Here is a 21702-nt window from a genome sequence, read left to right on the forward strand (position 1 = left end):
ACGGCACTTTGGAGGGGTCCCACGTTCGGGTGGGAAAGGAGAGGGCGCTGCCGCCGGTAACAGTGTGCGTCGTGAAAATGTCATCTCTTTATTAGCAAAACCGCTACAGGCTGAACCTTGCAAGTGAGGCTCATAGTCTGATGTTTAATCGATCATTTGATGTATACTAATCCCGGGGCGGAGTTGATGTATACTAATCCCGGGGCGGAATTGATGTATACTAATCCCGGGGCGGAATTAATGTATACTAATCCCGGGGCAGAATTGATGTATACTAATCCCGGGGCGGAATTGATGTATACTAATCCCGGGGCGGAATTGATGTATACTAATCCCGGGGCGGAATTGATGTATACTAATCCCGGGGCGGAATTGATGTATACTAATCCCCGGGCGGAATTGATGTATACTAATCCCGGGGCAGAATTGATGTATACTAATCCCGGGGCAGAATTGATGTATGCTAATCCCGGGGCAGAATTGATGTATACTAATCCCGGGGCGGAATTGATGTATACTAATCCCGGGGCGGAATTAATGTATACTAATCCCGGGGCAGAATTGATGTATACTAATCCCGGGGCGGAATTGATGTATGCTAATCCCGGGGCGGAATTGATGTATACTAATCCCGGGGCGGAATTGATGTATACTAATCCCGGGGCGGAATTGATGTATACTAATCCCGGGGCGGAATTGATGTATGCTAATCCCGGGGCGGAATTAATGTATACTAATCCCGGGGCAGAATTGATGTATACTAATCCCGGGGCAGAATTGATGTATACTTAGCCCGGGGCAGAATTGATGTATACTAATCCCGGGGCGGAATTGATGTATACTAATCCCGGGGCAGAATTGATGTATACTTAGCCCGGGGCAGAATTGATGTATACTAATCCCGGGGCGGAAATGATGTATACTAATCCCGGGGCGGAATTGATGTATACTAATCCCGGGGCAGAATTGATGTATACTAATCCCGGGGCAGAATTGATGTATACTAATCCCGGGGCAGAATTGATGTATACTAATCCCGGGGCAGAATTGATGTATACTAATCCCGGGGCAGAATTGATGTATACTAATCCCGGGGCAGAATTGATGTATACTAATCCCGGGGCAGAATTGATGTATACTAATCCCGGGGCAGAATTGATGTATACTTAGCCCGGGGCAGAATTGATGTATACTAATCCCGGGGCGGAAATGATGTATACTAATCCCGGGGCGGAATTGATGTATACTAATCCCGGGGCAGAATTGATGTATGCTAATCCCGGGGCGGAATTGATGTATGCTAATCCCGGGGCGGAATTGATGTATACTAATCCCGGGGCAGAATTGATGTATACTAATCCCGGGGCGGAATTGATGTATACTAATCTTGGGGCGGAATTAATGTATACTAATCCCGGGGCGGAATTGATGTATGCTAATCCCGGGGCGGAATTGATGTATGCTAATCCCGGGGCGGAATTGATGTATGCTAATCCCGGGGCGGAATTGATGTATACTAATCCCGGGGCAGAATTGATGTATACTAATCCCGGGGCAGAATTGATGTATACTAATCCCGGGGCAGAATTGATGTATACTAATCCCGGGGCAGAATTGATGTATACTAATCCCGGGGCAGAATTGATGTATACTAATCCCGGGGCAGAATTGATGTATGCTAATCCCGGGGCGGAATTGATGTATCCTAATCCCGGGGCGGAATTAATGTATACTAATCCCGGGGCGGAATTGATGTATACTAATCCCGGGGCGGAATTGATGTATACTAATCCCGGGGCGGAATTGATGTATACTAATCCCGGGGCAGAATTGATGTATGCTAATCCCGGGGCAGAATTGATGTATGCTAATCCCGGGGCAGAATTGATGTATGCTAATCCCGGGGCGGAATTGATGTATACTAATCCCGGGGCGGAATTAATGTATACTAATCCCGGGGCGGAATTAATGTATACTAATCCCGGGGCAGAATTGATGTATACTAATCCCGGGGCAGAATTGATGTATACTAATCCCGGGGCAGAATTAATGTATACTAATCCCGGGGCGGAATTAATGTATACTAATCCCGGGGCGGAATTGATGTATGCTAATCCCGGGGCGGAATTGATGTATGCTAATCCCGGGGCGGAATTGATGTATACTAATCCCGGGGCGGAATTGATGTATACTAATCCCGGGGCAGAATTGATGTATACTAATCCCGGGGCAGAATTGATGTATACTAATCCCGGGGCAGAATTGATGTATACTAATCCCGGGGCAGAATTGATGTATACTAATCCCGGGGCAGAATTGATGTATACTAATCCCGGGGCAGAATTGATGTATGCTAATCCCGGGGCGGAATTGATGTATACTAATCCCGGGGCGGAATTGATGTATACTAATCCCGGGGCGGAATTGATGTATACTAATCCCGGGGCGGAATTGATGTATGCTAATCCCGGGGCAGAATTGATGTATACTAATCCCGGGGCGGAATTGATGTATGCTAATCCCGGGGCGGAATTGATGTATACTAATCCCGGGGCGGAATTGATGTATACTAATCCCGGGGCGGAATTGATGTATGCTAATCCCGGGGCGGAATTGATGTATGCTAATCCCGGGGAGGAGTTGATGTATACTAATCCCGGGGCAGAATTGATGTATACTAATCCCGGGGCGGAATTGATGTATGCTAATCCCGGGGCGGAATTGATGTATACTAATCCCGGGGCAGAATTGATGTATACTAATCCCGGGGCGGAATTGATGTATACTAATCCCGGGGCGGAGTTGATGTATACTAATCCCGGGGCGGAATTGATGTATGCTAATCCCGGGGCAGAATTGATGTATACTAATCCCGGGGCGGAATTGATGTATGCTAATCCCGGGGCGGAATTGATGTATACTAATCCCGGGGCGGAATTGATGTATACTAATCCCGGGGCGGAGTTGATGTATACTAATCCCGGGGCGGAATTGATGTATGCTAATCCCGGGGCAGAATTGATGTATGCTAATCCCGGGGCAGAATTGATGTATACTAATCCCGGGGCAGAATTGATGTATGCTAATCCCGGGGCGGAATTGATGTATACTAATCCCGGGGCGGAATTGATGTATACTAATCCCGGGGCGGAATTGATGTATACTAATCCCGGGGCGGAATTGATGTATACTAATCCCGGGGCGGAATTGATGTATGCTAATCCCGGGGCGGAATTGATGTATACTAATCCCGGGGCGGAGTTGATGTATACTAATCCCGGGGCAGAATTGATGTATGCTAATCCCGGGGCGGAATTGATGTATACTAATCCCGGGGCAGAATTGATGTATACTAATCCCGGGGCAGAATTGATGTATACTAATCCCGGGGCGGAATTGATGTATACTAATCCCGGGGCGGAATTGATGTATGCTAATCCCGGGGCAGAATTGATGTATACTAATCCCGGGGCAGAATTGATGTATGCTAATCCCGGGGCGGAATTGATGTATACTAATCCCGGGGCGGAATTGATGTATACTAATCCCGGGGCAGAATTGATGTATGCTAATCCCGGGGCGGAATTGATGTATACTAATCCCGGGGCGGAATTGATGTATACTAATCCCGGGGCGGAATTGATGTATGCTAATCCCGGGGCGGAATTGATGTATACTAATCCCGGGGCGGAGTTGATGTATACTAATCCCGGGGCGGAATTGATGTATGCTAATCCCGGGGCGGAATTGATGTATGCTAATCCCGGGGCAGAATTGATGTATGCTAATCCCGGGGCAGAATTGATGTATACTAATCCCGGGGCAGAATTGATGTATGCTAATCCCGGGGCGGAATTGATGTATGCTAATCCCGGGGCGGAATTGATGTATACTAATCCCGGGGCGGAATTGATGTATACTAATCCCGGGGCGGAATTGATGTATGCTAATCCCGGGGCGGAATTGATGTATACTAATCCCGGGGCGGAATTGATGTATACTAATCCCGGGGCGGAATTGATGTATACTAATCCCGGGGCGGAGTTGATGTATACTAATCCCGGGGCGGAATTGATGTATACTAATCCCGGGGCAGAATTGATGTATACTAATCCCGGGGCGGAAATGATGTATACTAATCCCGGGGCGGAGTTGATGTATTCTAATCCCGGGGCGGAATTGATGTATACTAATCCCGGGGCGGAATTGATGTCGGCTGTTTTACTGCCGGACGCCAAACGCATGATATATACCGGAATCCCTTCTAGATTGCCAGTATCCGCCTGTGTGTCATAACTGCCTTAGAACGGGGTAAACCCAGGTGGATTCCCAGTGCCCGCTCTTCTTGTGCTTTGGGCAGGTCACTTTGATTAGATTGTAAGCTCTTTAGCTCACTCTGCACCGTGTTATGTACACTGTCGGCGTTGCGTAGGAAAATGAGATCTGTGGGGGATTGGGCAGAGTAAGAAGGGGTCCCGCTGGCGGGTCGTGTTCTCAGCCTAATGACGGTGTCCCGGGATCTCTCTGCGGTTATCGTACAATCAGCCCTCGCTCCGTCGCTACGTCTTAATTGCTCTCTGCATGAATATGTTCTCTGCCATCTTAGCGCGTCCGGTTATTTCAATCCGTCCCCGAGGGGCACATCTCTCCCCAGACCTGCAACACCTCTTCTCTCAGGAGTAACCTTAAAGTCATAATGATTGAGACACCTGTGCTGAAGCAGAGATATCCTTAAAACCTGGCCTGTGCGTGGCCCTTGAGCACTAGAGCTGCCCACCCTTTCGAACATTGTTACGTATTGTATTGTATGTCTTTATTTATATAGCGCCATTAATGTACATAGCGCTTCACAGTAGTAATTCACGGGGTAATCAAATAAATAACAGATAATATAAATAACAGGTCATGGGAATATGTGCTACAGGCATAAAAGTAACATTAAGGAAGAGGAGTCCCTGCCCCGAGGAGCTTACAGTCTAATTGGTAGGTAGGGAGAACGTACACAGACAGTAGGAGGGAGTATATGGAATAGTGGACGTGTTGGCTGCTGAATGGGGAGCCACTGGTTTAACCGCCACGCATCCAGTGGCGCTTCCAGTGGGGTCACAATGCGGGGGTGACCAAAAACTATAGAACATATTAAAAGTCGGTATGTAATAAAAAATCTACATGGGACTGAGCCACTGATTGAGCCACCTATGCTGAAGCAGGGATATACTGAAAACCTGACCTGTTGGGGGGGGCTGGTGGCTCTTCGACAGAGCCACTGATTTAGCCACCTGTGCTGAAGCAGGGCTATCCTCAAAAACTGACCACAACCATAGCAATCACTGCCTCGCAGTCTCCTTGCAAGAGGGGGGCTGCTCAAGTCTGGGCGTCTCAGCTGGCATAGTAATTACACATCCAACCTTTCATGGAGGGGAACCAGAGCAGACAGAGGAAGGCAGCTGGCAGATGAGGGCTGGTGTTTCCTGCAGGCGAAAAAAGGGGGGGATCAGGTGCGAGGTTCACCACGGGACGCCGACGTAATGCGTCCATGCAGAAAAAGATGAAGAGAAGAATGACAAGAATTAAGAATCCACAATTCCCGCACACCAAAGAATGTAAGTGTGTGAATATGCGGTGTGCAGAAAGGCATTCACATTCCACTGGCTGCGCATTATATCTGTGTATTATATCTGTGTATCCATCTATCTGTGTATTATATCTGTGTATCCATCTATCTGTGTATTATATCTGTGTATCCATCTATCTGTGTATTATATCTGTGTATTATATCTGTGTATCCATCTATCTGCGTATTATAACTGTGTATCCATCTATCTGCGTATTATATCTGTGTATCCATCTATCTGCGTATTATATCTGCGTATTATATCTGTGTATCCATCTATCTGCGTATTATATCTGTGTATTATATCTGTGTATCCATCTATCTGCGTATTATATCTGTGTATCCATCTATCTGTGTATTATATCTGTGTATCCATCTATCTGTGTATTATAACTGTGTATCCATCTATCTGTGTATTATATCTGTGTATCCATCTATCTGTGTATTATATCTGTGTATCCATCTATCTGTGTATTATATCTGTGTATCCATCTATCTGCGTATTATATCTGCGTATCCATCTATCTGTGTATTATATCTGTGTATTATATCTGTGTATCCATCTATCTGCGTATTATATCTGCGTATCCATCTATCTGTGTATTATATCTGTGTATCCATCTATCTGCGTATTATATCTGTGTATCCATCTATCTGCGTATTATATCTGTGTATCCATCTATCTGCGTATTATATCTGTGTATCCATATATCTGCGTATTATATCTGTGTATCCATACATCTGCGTATTACATCTGCGTATCCATCTATCTGCGTATCCATCTATCTGCGTATCCATCTATCTGCGTATTACATCTGCGTATCCATCTATCTGCGTATTACATCTGCGTATTATATCTGTATCCATCACTTTTACCATTTCATTTTTTTTCCCATTTATTTGTTTTATTTTCTCCATTCCGTGGAAATATTGATTTACTGCTTTCAGAGTGTTTGTAGAGGTGGGTAATATAAAACTGATTCATTGTAGGGGACTTGGTGGAATACTTTGGAGACCAATCATTTCTTGTAGAAAGGCCGCCATTAAAGTTTACAGGGCCAAGCGATTTCTTGTAGAGATGGACTTCAGGAGAGAGGAGTATATCGTACGTGCTATGGGAGTCTGGAGCTGTGCAGAGAAACTCAGCGTCGTTAAACAATGGATCAAGTTTTCGTCCCAAGGATGGCAGTACAAAGGACTCGGGGGGGGGGGGCAATCCCCTGAGACTGGACAAAAGGAGATTTCACCAGCAACAAAGGAAAGGGTTCTTAACAGTAAGGGCAGCTACAGTGTGGGATTCATTGTCCATGGAGACAGGGGGCAGAAACAATAAATATCTTTAAAAAAAGGTTAGACATCATTTTAGAAAGAAAAGGTATACAGGGATATACCTAATAAGTAAACATGGGAAGGATGTTGATACAGAGAATAATCTGATTGACAATATTTGGAGTCAGGAAGAATGTATTTTTCCCCTTAAGAGATATCATCGGGTAATGTGTCACTGGGGTGTGTGTGTCACTGGGGTGTGTGTGTCACTGGGGTGTGTGTGTCACTGGGGTGTGTGTTTGCCTTCCTCTGGTTCAATATAAATACAAATATAGGATTAGTATCTAAGTCGACTAAATTTAACATAGGTTGAACTCAATATACATTTTTTTTCTATAACTTCATCCAACTAATGCAACTAATGTAACTAAGGTAATGTACTTTTCACTGCCTGGGGTGTAACCTTTCCCCTCTCTTTGAAACACAGAGAGACACTTTCATGGACCAACATATGAGGCCTTCACAGATTTATGTTTTGCACGTGGGCTTCTAAGATCTTACAAATCAGGCACGGTTTTAAAGTCCTCCGAAGTGTCAAAAGATCAAAGTACGTAGGTACAGTACGTAGGTAAGATCAGGTGTATGTAGGTAAGATATGGGGTGCGTAGGTAAGATCAGGTGTACGTAGGTAAAATCAGGGGTACGTAGGTATGTAGGTAAGATCAGGTGTACGTAGGTAAGATCAGGTGTACGTAAGTAAGATCAGAGGTATGTAGGTAAGATCAGGTGTACGCAGGTATGTAGGTAAGATCAGGTGTACGCAGGTATGTAGGTAAGATCAGGTGTACGTAGGTAAGATCAGGTGTACGTAGGTACGTATGTAAGATCAGGGGTGCGTAAGTAAGATCAGGGGTACGTAGGTATGTAGGTAAGATCAGGTGTACGTAGGTAAGATCAGGTGTACGTAAGTAAGATCAGAGGTATGTAGGTAAGATCAGGTGTATGTAGGTAAGATCAGGTGTACGTAGGTAAGATCAGGTGTACGTAGGTAAGATCAGGTGTACGCAGGTACGTATGTAAGACCAGGTGTACGCAGGTATGTAGGTAAGATCAGATGTACGTAGGTAAGATCAGGTGTACGTAGGTAAGATATGGGGTGCGTAGGTAAGATCAGGTGTACGTAGGTAAGATCAGGTGTACGTAGGTACGCAGGTAAGATCAGGTGTACGTAGGTAAGATCAGGTGTACATAGGTAAGATCAGGTGTACGTAGGTACGTATGTAAGATCAGGGGTGCGTAAGTAAGATCAGGGGTACGTCAGTATGTAGGTAAGATCAGGTGTACGTAGGTAAGATCAGAGGTATGTAGGTAAGATCAGGTGTACGCGGGTATGTAGGTAAGATCAGGTGTACGTAGGTAAGATCAGGTGTACGTAGGTAAGATCAGGTGTACGCAGGTACGTAGGTAAGACCAGGTGTACGCAGGTATGTAGGTAAGATCAGATGTACGTAGGTAAGATCGGGTGTACGTAGGTACATAGGTAAGATCAGGGGTACGTAGGTAAGATCAGGGGTACGTAGGTAAGATCAGGTGTACGTAGGTAAGATCAGGTGTACGTAGGTAAGATCAGGTGTACGTAGGTAAGATCAGGTGTATGTAGGTAAGATCAGGGGTACGTAGGTAAGATCAGGTGTACGTAGGTACGTATGTAAGATCAGGGGTGCGTAAGTAAGATCAGGTGTACGTAGGTAAGATCAGGGGTGCGTAGGTCAGATCAGGTGTACGCAGGTACGTAGGTAAGACCAGGTGTACGCAGGTATGTAGGTAAGATCAGGTGTACGCAGGTAAGATCAGGTGTACGCAGGTATGTAGGTAAGATCAGGTGTACGTAGGTAAGATCAGGGGTATGTAGGTATGTAGGTAAGATCAGGTGTACGTAGGTAAGATCGGGTGTACGTAGGTAAGATCAGGTGTACGTAGGTAAGATCAGGTGTACGTAGGTAAGATCAGGTGTACGTAGGTAAGATCAGGGGTACGTAGGTAAGATCAGGTACACGTAGGTAAGATCAGGGGTACGTAGGTAAGATCAGGTACACGTAGGTAAGATCAGGGGTACGTAGGTAAGATCAGGGGTACGTAGGTAAGATCAGGGGTACGTAGGTAAGATCAGGGGTACGTAGGTAAGATCAGGTGTACGTAGGTAAGATCAGGTGTACGTAGGTAAGATCAGGGGTACGTAGGTAAGATCAGGGGTACGTAGGTAAGATCAGGTACACGTAGGTAAGATCAGGGGTACGTAGGTACACTTTGCAAAGCATCTGGTCTCCACCAGGACCAAAACACCCCCACAAATCAGCTCCTTTTAAGGCCGTTTAAATCACTGCTCAAATCCCTCAATTTCAGCAACAGCTGCCGTCTCTTGAAAAAAAATATGTCCGGCTCAGGAAAGAATGGAAGATGTTTGCTGTAACGTAATTATTTATCTTCATTTGCTTCCTTTAAATTGTTTATGGGCAAAAGGAACGCTGTGTTATTAGGTCAGCCTGTGGTCAGGGGGGATAGCTACTAATGGCCTCATGTAAAGATGAAACGCCACTGCTGTCCGTGTCTGTTCTGATGTCTGTGGAACCTAATGGATACCCAAAGACCCCACTGGGAAAAAACTGAGGGTACTAAAAGGAGACCCCTATAGGGTCCAAATGCTGAACCTTTGCTAAATGATGTGACATATTTAGATATAATCAGATTGTAAGCTCTTCGGAGCAGAGACTCTTTTTCCTAATGTCACTTTTATGTCTGAAGCGCTTATTCCCATTATGTGGTATTAGTATTATTTGTTATTTATATGATGTCACGTGTATTACAGCTGTGACGCGCTATGTACATTAATGGCGCTATATAAATAAAGATATACATACAAACATGCATACATATACTTAAAACTATGGATATAAATAAAATAATATTATATGAATTGTGTTATCAAGATATTTCACCAGTAGATACCAGTATAATAACGGGGTGGGGTATAGACTGGCGAAACTGTCAAAAATGCATTGGCGCAATTTAAAGCGTTTCCCTCCCTCCCCCAACCCCCTCTCCCCCCCCCCCCAACCCCCTTTCCCCAAATTTGATTCCGTGAAACGTTTCGCCGACCCTCAAATGGATAATAATGTATCTACGCAAAACCTCGCCAGCCAGCGCACGAAACACGGCGTGCGTTCCCTATTTGTAGTCTCGCCATTCTAGCGATTTTCGAGAATTTTGCATATCAAACGAAATTGCGCAGCGGGGGGATTTCACGCTCGGGCGAATCGCCTGCAATCTCTGAGTCAGACGCCTCTTTTTTTCAGGGCGCATTGCGCCGGGTTCCGGGACGCACACAAGACTTTTTATCATCTCTAGTTTAGGCAGGAAAAAAATCCACCATCTTTCCCACTCCCTACTTATACAGCAGGGGGCTTAACGCCAGTCCACAGGCCCCCCCCGAACAGGTCACGTTTTAAGGATATCCCAGCTTCAGCACAGGTGGCTCAATCAGTGGCTCTTGATTGAGCCACCTGTGCTGAAGCAGGGATATCCTGAAAACCTGACCTGTTGGGGGCTCTTGAGGACAGGAGTTGAGCCCCCCTGGTCTGGACAATAAGGTCGGTTCGTGTTAGGTTCAAAATATGAACTTCGCAAACTTTGACGTTCGTTTGGAAGTTCGAGTCAGCGATTTTTCTAGGCTGAGCGAAATGTTTTGGCGCATTCACAGATACGGGTTTTTTTACGTTGATTTTTTTTTAAACCGGGTGAAACGTTCACTTTGGAACCCCCACTCCCCCCCCCAAAAAGTGCTAACTTTTGCTAAAAAGTTCGAATTCCAAAAATGGCAAAAAAAGGTTTTATTAACAAAAAAAACAACAACAAAAAACACGCAAAGCCACGCCACATGGACCACTTTCTGCGTACCGAACAGGGAAAGCGAGGAGAGCCACGACCATAATGGGGACCGATGACCCCGTGCTGGGCCTCTGCTTCTTCTCTCTCTGAAACGTGCTTCCGTCTGCACTTCAAATGCGCTTGAAAGTCTTCGATATTCCCCCTCCTTCAAGCCGTATATATATATTAAAGGAGAAGCCCAACCTAGGACAAAACGCACTAAAGTCAGGAGCAAATGGGTTAAATGTGGGTGATTTACACTTTTTTTTTTAACAAAATTATCAGATAAGTTGAAGTATTTTAAAATCATTTGGTTTAACATTTCCATGGTTAACAAATGGTTTTATGATATTGGCAAAGGATCGTATCTCGAAAAGACATGATATAGTCATTAACATTGCTATCTTAGCTTTGTTCTGTTGTTTACAGAGTCATTATGTGGCCACCGTTAGTCAAACAGACAAAGAAGCCGATTTGTTTCAGTGTTGCCGACAATCCCTCGTTAATGTTCATTTTCACAGGGTAGAAATAGGTAAAATAGTCACTTTATTGCTGAGCGACTCTTCCTAAGGAAGCTAATTACACGGATTTTATTGAAAAAGATGGAGTTGCTAAGTTGAATTGTCACTTTAAAGTTTAAAGCCCTTCAGTCGTTCCTCATACGTTTTTTGCTGCTGTGGCTGCGAAAAGATGTCGGACCTGTATGGCTTTTTGTAATGTTTGCTGTGCTGGATGTGAAGGTGGCGTGGTAGGGAATGAATTTCTCCAAATTGTCATTTTAACTCAGTTTAATCAACATTGGAAATTCTCTTCAAAATAGGCTGGAAACAGGACCGTCAAAATGCTAATTTTTTCTACATACACATGGACTCATTTCTTTATACACTGACCCCAAAGCGGGACAGGATCCGAGATCCCTGACGAGTGTTGTTGAGCTTCAGTAACTAGAGTTGCGCAAAGTTTGAATTCGCCGCACAAACGGCATATTTCCGCATTCTCAAACTTTAGCGAAATTGGCAAAAAATAACTCAATTATCCCATTTCGCCCGGTAATCTATTTTTGAAAAATTCAGACGCCAGCCAGCCCCTGAAATCAGAGGGGAGAGAGAGGAGACAGTGGAGGGGGGAGAGAGGAAGGAGAGCTGTGCGGAGAGAGAGGAGACAGTGGAGGGGGGAGAGAGAAGAGACAGTGGTGGGGAGAGAGAGGAGACAGTGGAGGGGAGAGAGAGGAGACAGTGGAGGAGGGAGAGAGGAGACCGTGGAGGGGGGGAGAGAGAAGAGACAGTGGAGGGGGGAGAGAGGAGACCGTGGAGGGGGGGAGAGAGAAGAGACAGTGGAGGGGGGAGAGAGGAGACAGTGGAGGGGGGAGAGAGGAGACCGTGGAGGGGGGGAGAGAGGAGACCGTGGAGGGGGGAGAGAGAAGAGACAGTGGAGGGGGGAGAGAGAAGAGACAGTGGTGGGGAGAGAGAGGAGACGGTGGAGGGAGGAGGGAGATCAGTGCGGAGAGTGAACATTTGGGAATGGTTGAGAACCCCGATTGGAAATGAAGCGACTTTGAGAAATGTGACCTGCTTTGTAAATTAGCTTAATATCTGATAATATGTATTTGTACCATGTATTATTTGTCATCTTAACTCTGTGCCCAGGACATACCTGAAAACGAGAGGTAACTCTCAATATATTACTTCCTGGTAACACATTTTTATAAATTAAAAATAAAGAATAAAAAGGATCCAAACTAATTTCTTAATTGTCACATTTGTGCTACTATTTATTTGTATATTTCCCCCAAAGAACATTCCAATGAAATGTAGCGATAAACACCCCTCTATGTGTCGTAAGTGAGCGTCTTTTGTTAATTCTCCGGTAAACCTGGACGATAGCATTTACTTTTAGACTAGGTCATTATTTCTACCTTGTTCCTGTCCTGGGGTGACAATGAAATATGGCTTTGCAGGTGGACAGGCAAAGCTTTTTTCCTGGGCTGGATGATATACTCCATCTCATTAGATACATTAGCACTAGTGAAGAACGATTTGTCCAGTGAAACTAGACGGACAATCCTGCCAGGCTCTTCGCAAGGCACGTACCTTCTCTCCCCTCTCCTGGGGCGTTGGGCTAACCTACCTGGTCATTTCAAGAGGAAATGGCTACTTGGACATATTTAGTATGTGTGTTGGAAAACTCACTGTGTGTGGTGGTACTCTTTACCCCATCAGTTCCATCTCACTTTGTTCTCACTACGAGGAAAGTAAATGCCTTAGTCCCGTAGTAATGTTTCTTTATACGGAGTTTGCTATGTAAGTGGAATTCTGTTCATGCAGGCGCATGAGAGTTATTATACAGGCGCATGAGAGTTATTATACAGGCGCATGAGAGTTATTATACAGGCGCATGAGAGTTACTATACAGGCGCATGAGAGTTATTATACAGGCGCATGAGAGTTATTATACAGGCGCATGAGAGTTATTATACAGGCGCATGAGAGTTACTATACAGGCGCATGAGAGTTACTATACAGGCGCATGAGAATTACTATACAGGCGCATGAGAGTTATTATACAGGCGCATGAGAGTTATTATACAGGCGCATGAGAGTTATTATACAGGCGCATGAGAGTTATTATACAGGCGCATGAGAGTTACTATACAGGCGCATGAGAGTTACTATACAGGCGCATGAGAGTTATTATACAGGCGCATGAGAGTTATTATACAGGCGCATGAGAGTTATTATACAGGCGCATGAGAGTTACTATACAGCAGGCGCATGAGAGTTATTATACAGGCGCATGAGAGTTATTATACAGGCGCATGAGAGTTACTATACAGGCGCATGAGAGTTACTATACAGGCGCATGAGAGTTACTATACAGGCGCATGAGAGTTATTATACAGGCGCATGAGAGTTACTATACAGGCGCATGCGAGTTATTATACAGGCGCATGCGAGTTATTATACAGGCGCATGCGAGTTATTATACAGGCGCTAAGATGTCCTGGTGCAAGGAGGTTGCGATAAAAGAGCCTTATTTTAAATGCTGTAAAGCAGCTTCCCTGTGCTGGAAAACATTGTATCCCCATTCGTTTGAATGCTCGAACATACTTAGTCTTTACAGTGCCCACGGCACTTCCACGTCATGTGACCGCTCCTGGTGTGTCATGTGATCACTCCCGAAGTATCATGACGTGACTGTGGCCCACATGCCGGAAGCAGACATGGAGGGGTCTCCCCTTCTCTGTCGCAGTGTTCAGCCCCCACCACCCCTTCCCCATCCTAGAAAACAAGCTAGCGCCCGTAGCATACCAAGTACACCAAAAGGGCACTGAAAACGTTAAAAAGAGATAAAAGGGAAGAACAACATAAGAGGCAGACAAGGTTTGAATTACAGAGCCGAAGAAGAGAACAGAACCGTGTTTATTTTTACACTGGAAGCAAAAAAGTGCAAAACTCACTAATAATAGTGATCAAAACTTTCCCGAAGAAGCCGACTGCATTAAGTGACTTCCAAAAACACTTTGTGTGCTCACTGTGTGGGACTGCCCCTAAGATATATTTAGACTTGACTTTTATCTTAACCCCTTCACCCATGTGTTGTTGACCCTCTCCAGCTCTGAAGGGGTTAAATCGGCGCCCGGCGCCATTAATTGTGGCCCTCGGCGACAGCGGCCCCTTTAAGGCCCGAACAGCTGCAGAGGTGAGAGATGCTGACGCACCATATGCCAGTCGAATCTCCATCAGCGAGATCGCTCTCCGAGGACGCTAATGCTTGTAGGACAAATGATGATAGCGAGCTAAAAGTGTAATTATTCATTATTGAAACTTTAGATGACTCTCTGGCCAGTGCTAAAACAGCAGAAGGAAAAAAAGCACAATGTGCCTGCGATCCACAGCCGGCGTCTCCTGTAACCTCAGCCGCTGGCGTGAAAGCTTTCGCAAGAGGAGCAGAAGTGCTATAAATCCTGGAAGTGATGGGAAATATTTGTCAGGGAGACACTTAAGGCTTCTACTAATTCATTCAGCTTCTGAGCGATCAGAACGAGTCGCAAGCGGTCTTAACCTTCACCCAAAAATGCTTTTATAAACTCAAAATGGGAGCAGGGAAGGTCGACGCAAAGGTGGACTTGTAGGCCACCGTAGTCCCACAGTCAGGGTTCCGCGTTCCTTGACCTTCCATTAAAACCGGTCGTCCTCCGAAATAAACGACCCGGCTGGGGATGTTGGGGAGCGGGAGCTGCGTCTCCGGCGACACCGTGGAACGTCTCGCGCTTCTTCCACCACCGACCATCAATCTTCTTCAGTGCAAAGTGGGAGAGTAAATTATTTACGCTGCGGATATCACAGGAGAGCGTCGCTGGATTACATTTTCATTTGGGACGTGTTAACTCTGCATTCATTTTTTTTTTAGCAAATTGGTAGTTGGTTTTCTTTGGAGCTTGTCAAAAACGTCCGCGTCGTTTGTCAGCGTAATGTCAAGAGGCTGCGAAGGGATTCCGATTCTAGTTCAATGGCTGCAGAGTAAAGATGAAGGGGAACGAGTAGCCTTGGGGTGAAGACACTGGCCTCTGAAGTAGATACCCAATACATCCAGGTTCCTAACCCCGTGTGACAGACAGGTTCCTAACCCCGTGTGACAGACAGGTTCCTAACCCCGTGTGACAGGTTCCTAACCCCGTGTGACAGACAGGTTCCTAACCCCATGTGACAGACAGGTTCCTAACCCCGTGTGACAGACAGGTTCCTAACCCCGTGTGACAGACAGGTTCCTAACCCCGTGTGACAGACAGGTTCCTAACCCCGTGTGACAGACAGGTTCCTAACCCCGTGTGACAGACAGGTTCCTAACCCCGTGTGACAGACAGGTTCCTAACCCCGTGTGACAGACAGGTTCCTAACCCCGTGTGACAGACAGGTTCCTAACCCCGTGTGACAGACAGTTTCATAACCCCGTGTGACAGACAGTTTCCTAACCCCGTGTGACAGACAGTTTCCTAACCCCGTGTGACAGACAGGTTCCTAACCCTGTGTGACAGACAGGTTCTAACCCCGTGTGACAGACAGGTTCCTAACTCCATGTGACAGACAGGTTCCTAACCCCATGTGACAGACAAGTTCCTAACCCCGTGTGATAGACAGGTTCTAACCCTGTGTGACAGACAGGTTCCTAACCCCGTGTGACAGACAAGTTCCTAACCCCGTGTGATAGACAGGTTCTAACCCCGTGTGACAGACAGGTTCTAACCCTGTGTGACAGACAGGTTCCTAACCCCGTGTGACAGACAAGTTCCTAACCCCGTGTGATAGACAGGTTCTAACCCCGTGTGACAGACAGGTTCCTAACCCTGTGTGACAGACAAGTTCCTAACCCCGTGTGACAGACAAGTTCCTAACCCCGTGTGACAGACAAGTTCCTAACCCCGTGTGACAGACAGGTTCCTAACCCCATGTGACAGACAGGTTCCTAACACTGTGTGACAGACAGGTTCCTAACCCCGTGTGACAGACAGGTTCTAACCCCATGTGACAGACAGGTTCCTAACCCCGTGTGACAGACAGGTTCTAACCCCATGTGACAGACAGGTTCCTAACCCTGTGTGACAGACAGGTTCCTAACCCCATGTGACAGACAGGTTCCTAACCCCGTGTGATAGACAGGTTCTAACCCCGTGTGACAGACAGGTTCTAACCCCATGTGACAGACAGGTTCCTAACCCCGTGTGACAGACAGGTTCCTAACCCTGTGTGACAGACAGGTTCCTAACCCCGTGTGACAGACAAGTTCCTAACCCCGTGTGATAGACAGGTTCTAACCCCGTGTGACAGACAGGTTCCTAACCCTGTGTGACAGACAGGTTCCTAACCCCGTGTGACAGACAGGTTCCTAACCCCATGTGACAGACAGGTTCCTAACCCTGTGTGACAGACAAGTTCCTAACCCTGTGAGACAGACAAGTTCCTAACCCTGTGTGACAGACAGGTTCCTAACCCCATGTGACAGACAGGTTCCTAACCCCATGTGACAGACAGGTTCCTAACCCCGTGTGACAGGTTCTAACCCCGTGTGACAGACAGGTTCCTAACCCTGTGTGACAGACAGGTTCCTAACCCCGTGTGACAGACAGGTTCCTAACCCCATGTGACAGACAGGTTCCTAACCCTGTGTGACAGACAAGTTCCTAACCCCGTGTGACAGACAGGTCCCTAACCCTGTGAGACAGACAAGTTCCTAACCCTGTGTGACAGACAAGTTCCTAACCCCGTGTGACAGACAGGTTCCTAACCCCGTGTGACAGACAGGTTCCTAACCCCGTGTGACAGACAGGTTCCTAACCCCGTGTGACAGACAGGTTCCTAACCCCATGTGACAGACAGGTTCCTAACCCCGTGTGACAGACAGGTTCCTAACTCCGTGTGACAGACAGGTTCCTAACCCTGTGTGACAGACAGGTTCCTAACCCCGTGTGACAGACAGGTTCCTAACCCCGTGTGACAGACAGGTTCCTAACCCCGTGTGACAGACAGGTTCCTAACTCCGTGTGACAGACAAGTTCCTAACCCTGTGTGACAGACAGGTCCTAACCCCGTGTGACAGACAGGTTCTAACCCCGTGTGACAGACAAGTTCCTAACCCCGTGTGACAGACAGGTCCTAACCCCGTGTGACAGACAGGTTCCTAACCCCATGTGACAGACAGGTTCTAACCCCGTGTGACAGACAAGTTCCTAACCCCGTGTGACAGACAGGTCCTAACCCCGTGTGACAGACAGGTTCTAACCCCGTGTGACAGGTTCTAACCCCGTGTGACAGACAGGTTCTAACCCCGTGTGACAGACAAGTTCCTAACCCCGTGTGACAGACAGGTTCCTAACCCCGTGTGACAGACAGGTTCCTAACCCCGTGTGACAGACAGGTCCCTAACCCCATGTGACAGACAGGTTCTAACCCCGTGTGACAGACAGGTTCCTAACCCCGTGTGACAGACAGGTCCCTAACCCCATGTGACAGACAGGTTCTAACCCCGTGTGACAGACAGGTTCCTAACCCCGTGTGACAGACAGGTTCTAACCCCGTGTGACAGACAGGTTCCTAACCCCGTGTGACAGACAGGTTCCTAACCCCGTGTGACAGACAGGTTCCTAACCCCGTGTGACAGACAGGTTCCTAACCCCGTGTGACAGACAGGTTCTAACCCCGTGTGACAGACAGGTTCCTAACCCCGTGTGACAGACAGGTTCTAACCCCGTGTGACAGACAGGTTCTAACCCCGTGTGACAGACAGGTTCATAACCCCGTGTGACAGACAGGTTCCTAACCCCGTGTGACAGACAGGTTCCTAACCCCGTGTGACAGACAGGTTCCTAACTCCGTGTGACAGACAGGTCCCTAACCCCGTGTGACAGACAGGTTCCTAACCCCGTGTGACAGACAGGTTCTAACCCCGTGTGACAGACAGGTTCCTAACCCCGTGTGACAGGTCCTAACCCCATGTGACAGACAGGTTCTAACCCCGTGTGACAGACAGGTCCCTAACCCTGTGTGACAGACAAGTTCCTAACCCCGTGTGACAGACAGTTTCATAACCCCGTGTGACAGACAAGTTCCTAACCCCGTGTGACAGACAGGTTCTAACCCCGTGTGACAGACAGGTTCCTAACCCCGTGTGACAGACAGGTTCCTAACCCTGTGTGACAGACAGGTTCCTAACCCCGTGTGACAGACAGGTTCCTAACCCTGTGTGACAGACAGGTTCCTAACCCCGTGTGACAGACAGTTTCATAACCCCGTGTGACAGACAAGTTCCTAACCCCGTGTGACAGACAGTTTCATAACCCCGTGTGACAGACAAGTTCCTAACCCCATGTGACAGACAGGTTCCTAACCCTGTGTGACAGACAGGTTCCTAACCCTGTGTGACAGACAGGTTCCTAACTCCGTGTGACAGACAGGTTCCTAACCCCATGTGACAGACAGGTTCCTAACTCTGTGTGACAGACAGGTTCCTAACCCCATGTGACAGACAGGTTCCTAACCCCGTGTGACAGGTTCTAACCCCGTGTGACAGACAGGTTCCTAACCCCGTGTGACAGGTTCTAACCCCGTGTGACAGACAGGTTCCTAACCCCGTGTGACAGACAAGTTCCTAACCCCGTGTGACAGACAAGTTCCTAACCCCGTGTGACAGACAAGTTCCTAACCCCATGTGACAGACAGGTTCCTAACCCCGTGTGACAGACAAGTTCCTAACCCCATGTGACAGGTTCCTAACCCCGTGTGACAGGTTCCTAACCCCGTGTGACAGGTTCTAACCCCGTGTGACAGACAGGTTCCTAACCCCGTGTGACAGACAAGTTCCTAACCCCGTGTGACAGACAAGTTCCTAACCCCGTGTGACAGACAAGTTCCTAACCCCGTGTGACAGACAAGTTCCTAACCCCATGTGACAGACAGGTTCCTAACCCCGTGTGACAGACAAGTTCCTAACCCCATGTGACAGACAGGTTCCTAACCCCGTGTGACAGACAGGTTCTAACCCCGTGTGACAGACAAGTTCCTAACCCCGTGTGACAGACAGTTTCATAACCCCGTGTGACAGACAGGTTCCTAACCCCGTGTGACAGGTTCTAACCCCATGTGACAGACAGGTTCCTAACCCTGTGTGACAGACAGGTTCCTAACCCCGTGTGACAGGTTCTAACCCCGTGTGACAGACAGGTTCCTAACCCCATGTGACAGACAGGTTCCTAACCCCATGTGACAGACAGGTTCCTAACCCCATGTGACAGACAGGTTCCTAACCCCATGTGACAGGTTCTAACCCCATGTGACAGACAGGTTCCTAACCCTGTGTGACAGACAGGTCCTAACCCCGTGTGACAGACAGGTTCCTAACCCCATGTGACAGACAGGTTCCTAACCCCATGTGACAGACAGGTTCCTAACCCCATGTGACAGACAGGTTCCTAACCCCATGTGACAGGTTCTAACCCCATGTGACAGACAGGTTCCTAACCCTGTGTGACAGACAGGTTCCTAACCCCGTGTGACAGACAGGTTCCTAACCCCATGTGACAGACAGTTTCATAACCCCGTGTGACAGACAGGTTCCTAACCCCGTGTGACAGGTTCTAACCCCATGTGACAGACAGGTTCTAACCCCGTGTGACAGACAGGTTCCTAACCCCGTGTGACAGACAGGTTCCTAACCCCGTGTGACAGGTTCTAACCCCATGTGACAGACAGGTCCCTAACTCCGTGTGACAGGTTCTAACCCCATGTGACAGACAGGTTCCTAACCCCGTGTGACAGGTTCCTAACCCCGTGTGACAGGTTCTAACCCCATGTGACAGACAGGTTCTAACCCCATGTGACAGACAGGTTCCTCACCCCATGTGACAGACAGGTTCCTAACCCCATGTGACAGACAGGTTCCTCACCCCATGTGACAGACAGGTTCCTAACCCCGTGTGACAGGTTCTGACCCCATGTGACAGTTTCTAACCCCGTGTGACATGTTCTAACCCCATGTGACAGACAGGTCCCTAACCCCGTGTGACAGGTTCTAACCCCATGTGACAGACAGGTTCTAACCCCGTATGACAGGTTCTAACCCCGAGGGATTTACTGTGTGGCTTAAAAATTGGAGTCGCTGCCCAGGATCAGTGATTGGCCCAAGTGGAAACATTTGGGATTTTTAAACTGGGGACCTTCAGTCCACACGGGTTACATGTGGACATAGATTTTAAATCTTTTCTAGTTTAACTACCTACCTTCCAGTTTCTCTTCCCATGCATGCTTCAGTTCCCTTACTGTATTAGCTCCTACCACCTCTGCCGGGAGGCTGATCCACAGACCCACCACTCTTTCTGTGAAGAAGTACTTCCTTACCTTTCCCCCGGGCCTCCCACCCTCCAGCAGCAGAGAACGAGTTCTTGCTCTAGCGCACGTCTTTCTCCGAGATTCTCTTCCCTCGTGTTCCTTATTGGAACTATATATATATATATATATAGATATAAACAAAATCCGACGCATTTCACGGCTGGTTCTATTATCTCTGTGCAAGTTGTAGAATTCAGGTAAAAACATATATATATTTCTTTATTTCCGTGCAGTCTTTCAATATCTTCTACATTGTCATCCAACCTGCACTTTTTACTTTTATTGATACAGGAATGAGATTAAACGCGTCACCTTTATGCCCGCCCAATTCCGCAGACGCCATTTAACCAACACTTAAAACCGCTGCTTTAAAAAATATATATATATATATTGCCCTGAGGCAGTGACCACCCGCGCAGAACAACATCTTACTAATACTTTTACCTTCCCACTGCAGATAAATGGGAATTCTCGGGCAATCCGCCGCAGTCATTCGGAAATATTAGCGGCGCTCACGGTAGCGACGCTGAGACAGCCCCGTACATAATGCGGCAGAATCCATACAGAGAAGCCTGAAATGGGAACATGGGAGGTGTTGAGATGCAGCTAAGCACCTAGAATACCAAAAGTACACAAAATGAGCACAAACATACGCCTCCTGCATGCTTTCTAAACGATTTGGGGCGAAATGACCGTTCTGGGATCAGGATTGGCACTGTCACAATCCCGTGTATTCCTCCATGACGGAGTTTCTTTAGAAATAATGTGTCTCGGGAATAGCGGGTTGTGTTACGTTGATAGCGCGTTGTGTTACGTTGATAGCGCGTTGTGTTACGTTGATAGCGCGTTGTGTTACGTTGATAGCGCGTTGTGTTACGTTGATAGCGCGTTGTGTTACGTTGTATCCTCATGTTCTCCAGGGAGAGCTGTGAATTAGCTTAATGGGGCAATTCGGGCTTTTCTTTTAGAAATGTTTTACTGGGATTTTTTTAAACATAGGGGTGAAGCAGGGGGGTC

At 47.2% G+C, this 21702-nt stretch overlaps 1 long non-coding RNA gene across 1 annotated transcript in view; it reads right to left on the reverse strand.

The window, feature by feature from the left end:
* Positions 1-10812: 10812 nt before the first annotated feature.
* The window catches only part of LOC142472610 (uncharacterized), a 47766-nt gene continuing 36876 nt past the window's right edge, over positions 10813-21702 (reverse strand). The window contains exon 4 of the long non-coding RNA XR_012789781.1: positions 10813-11011. This is a non-coding gene — a long non-coding RNA (uncharacterized LOC142472610). The remainder of the gene's footprint in view (positions 11012-21702) is intronic.

The sequence above is a fragment of the Ascaphus truei genome, chromosome 22, assembly GCF_040206685.1.
Source record: "Ascaphus truei isolate aAscTru1 chromosome 22, aAscTru1.hap1, whole genome shotgun sequence".
NCBI classification, from domain to species: domain Eukaryota; kingdom Metazoa; phylum Chordata; class Amphibia; order Anura; family Ascaphidae; genus Ascaphus; species Ascaphus truei.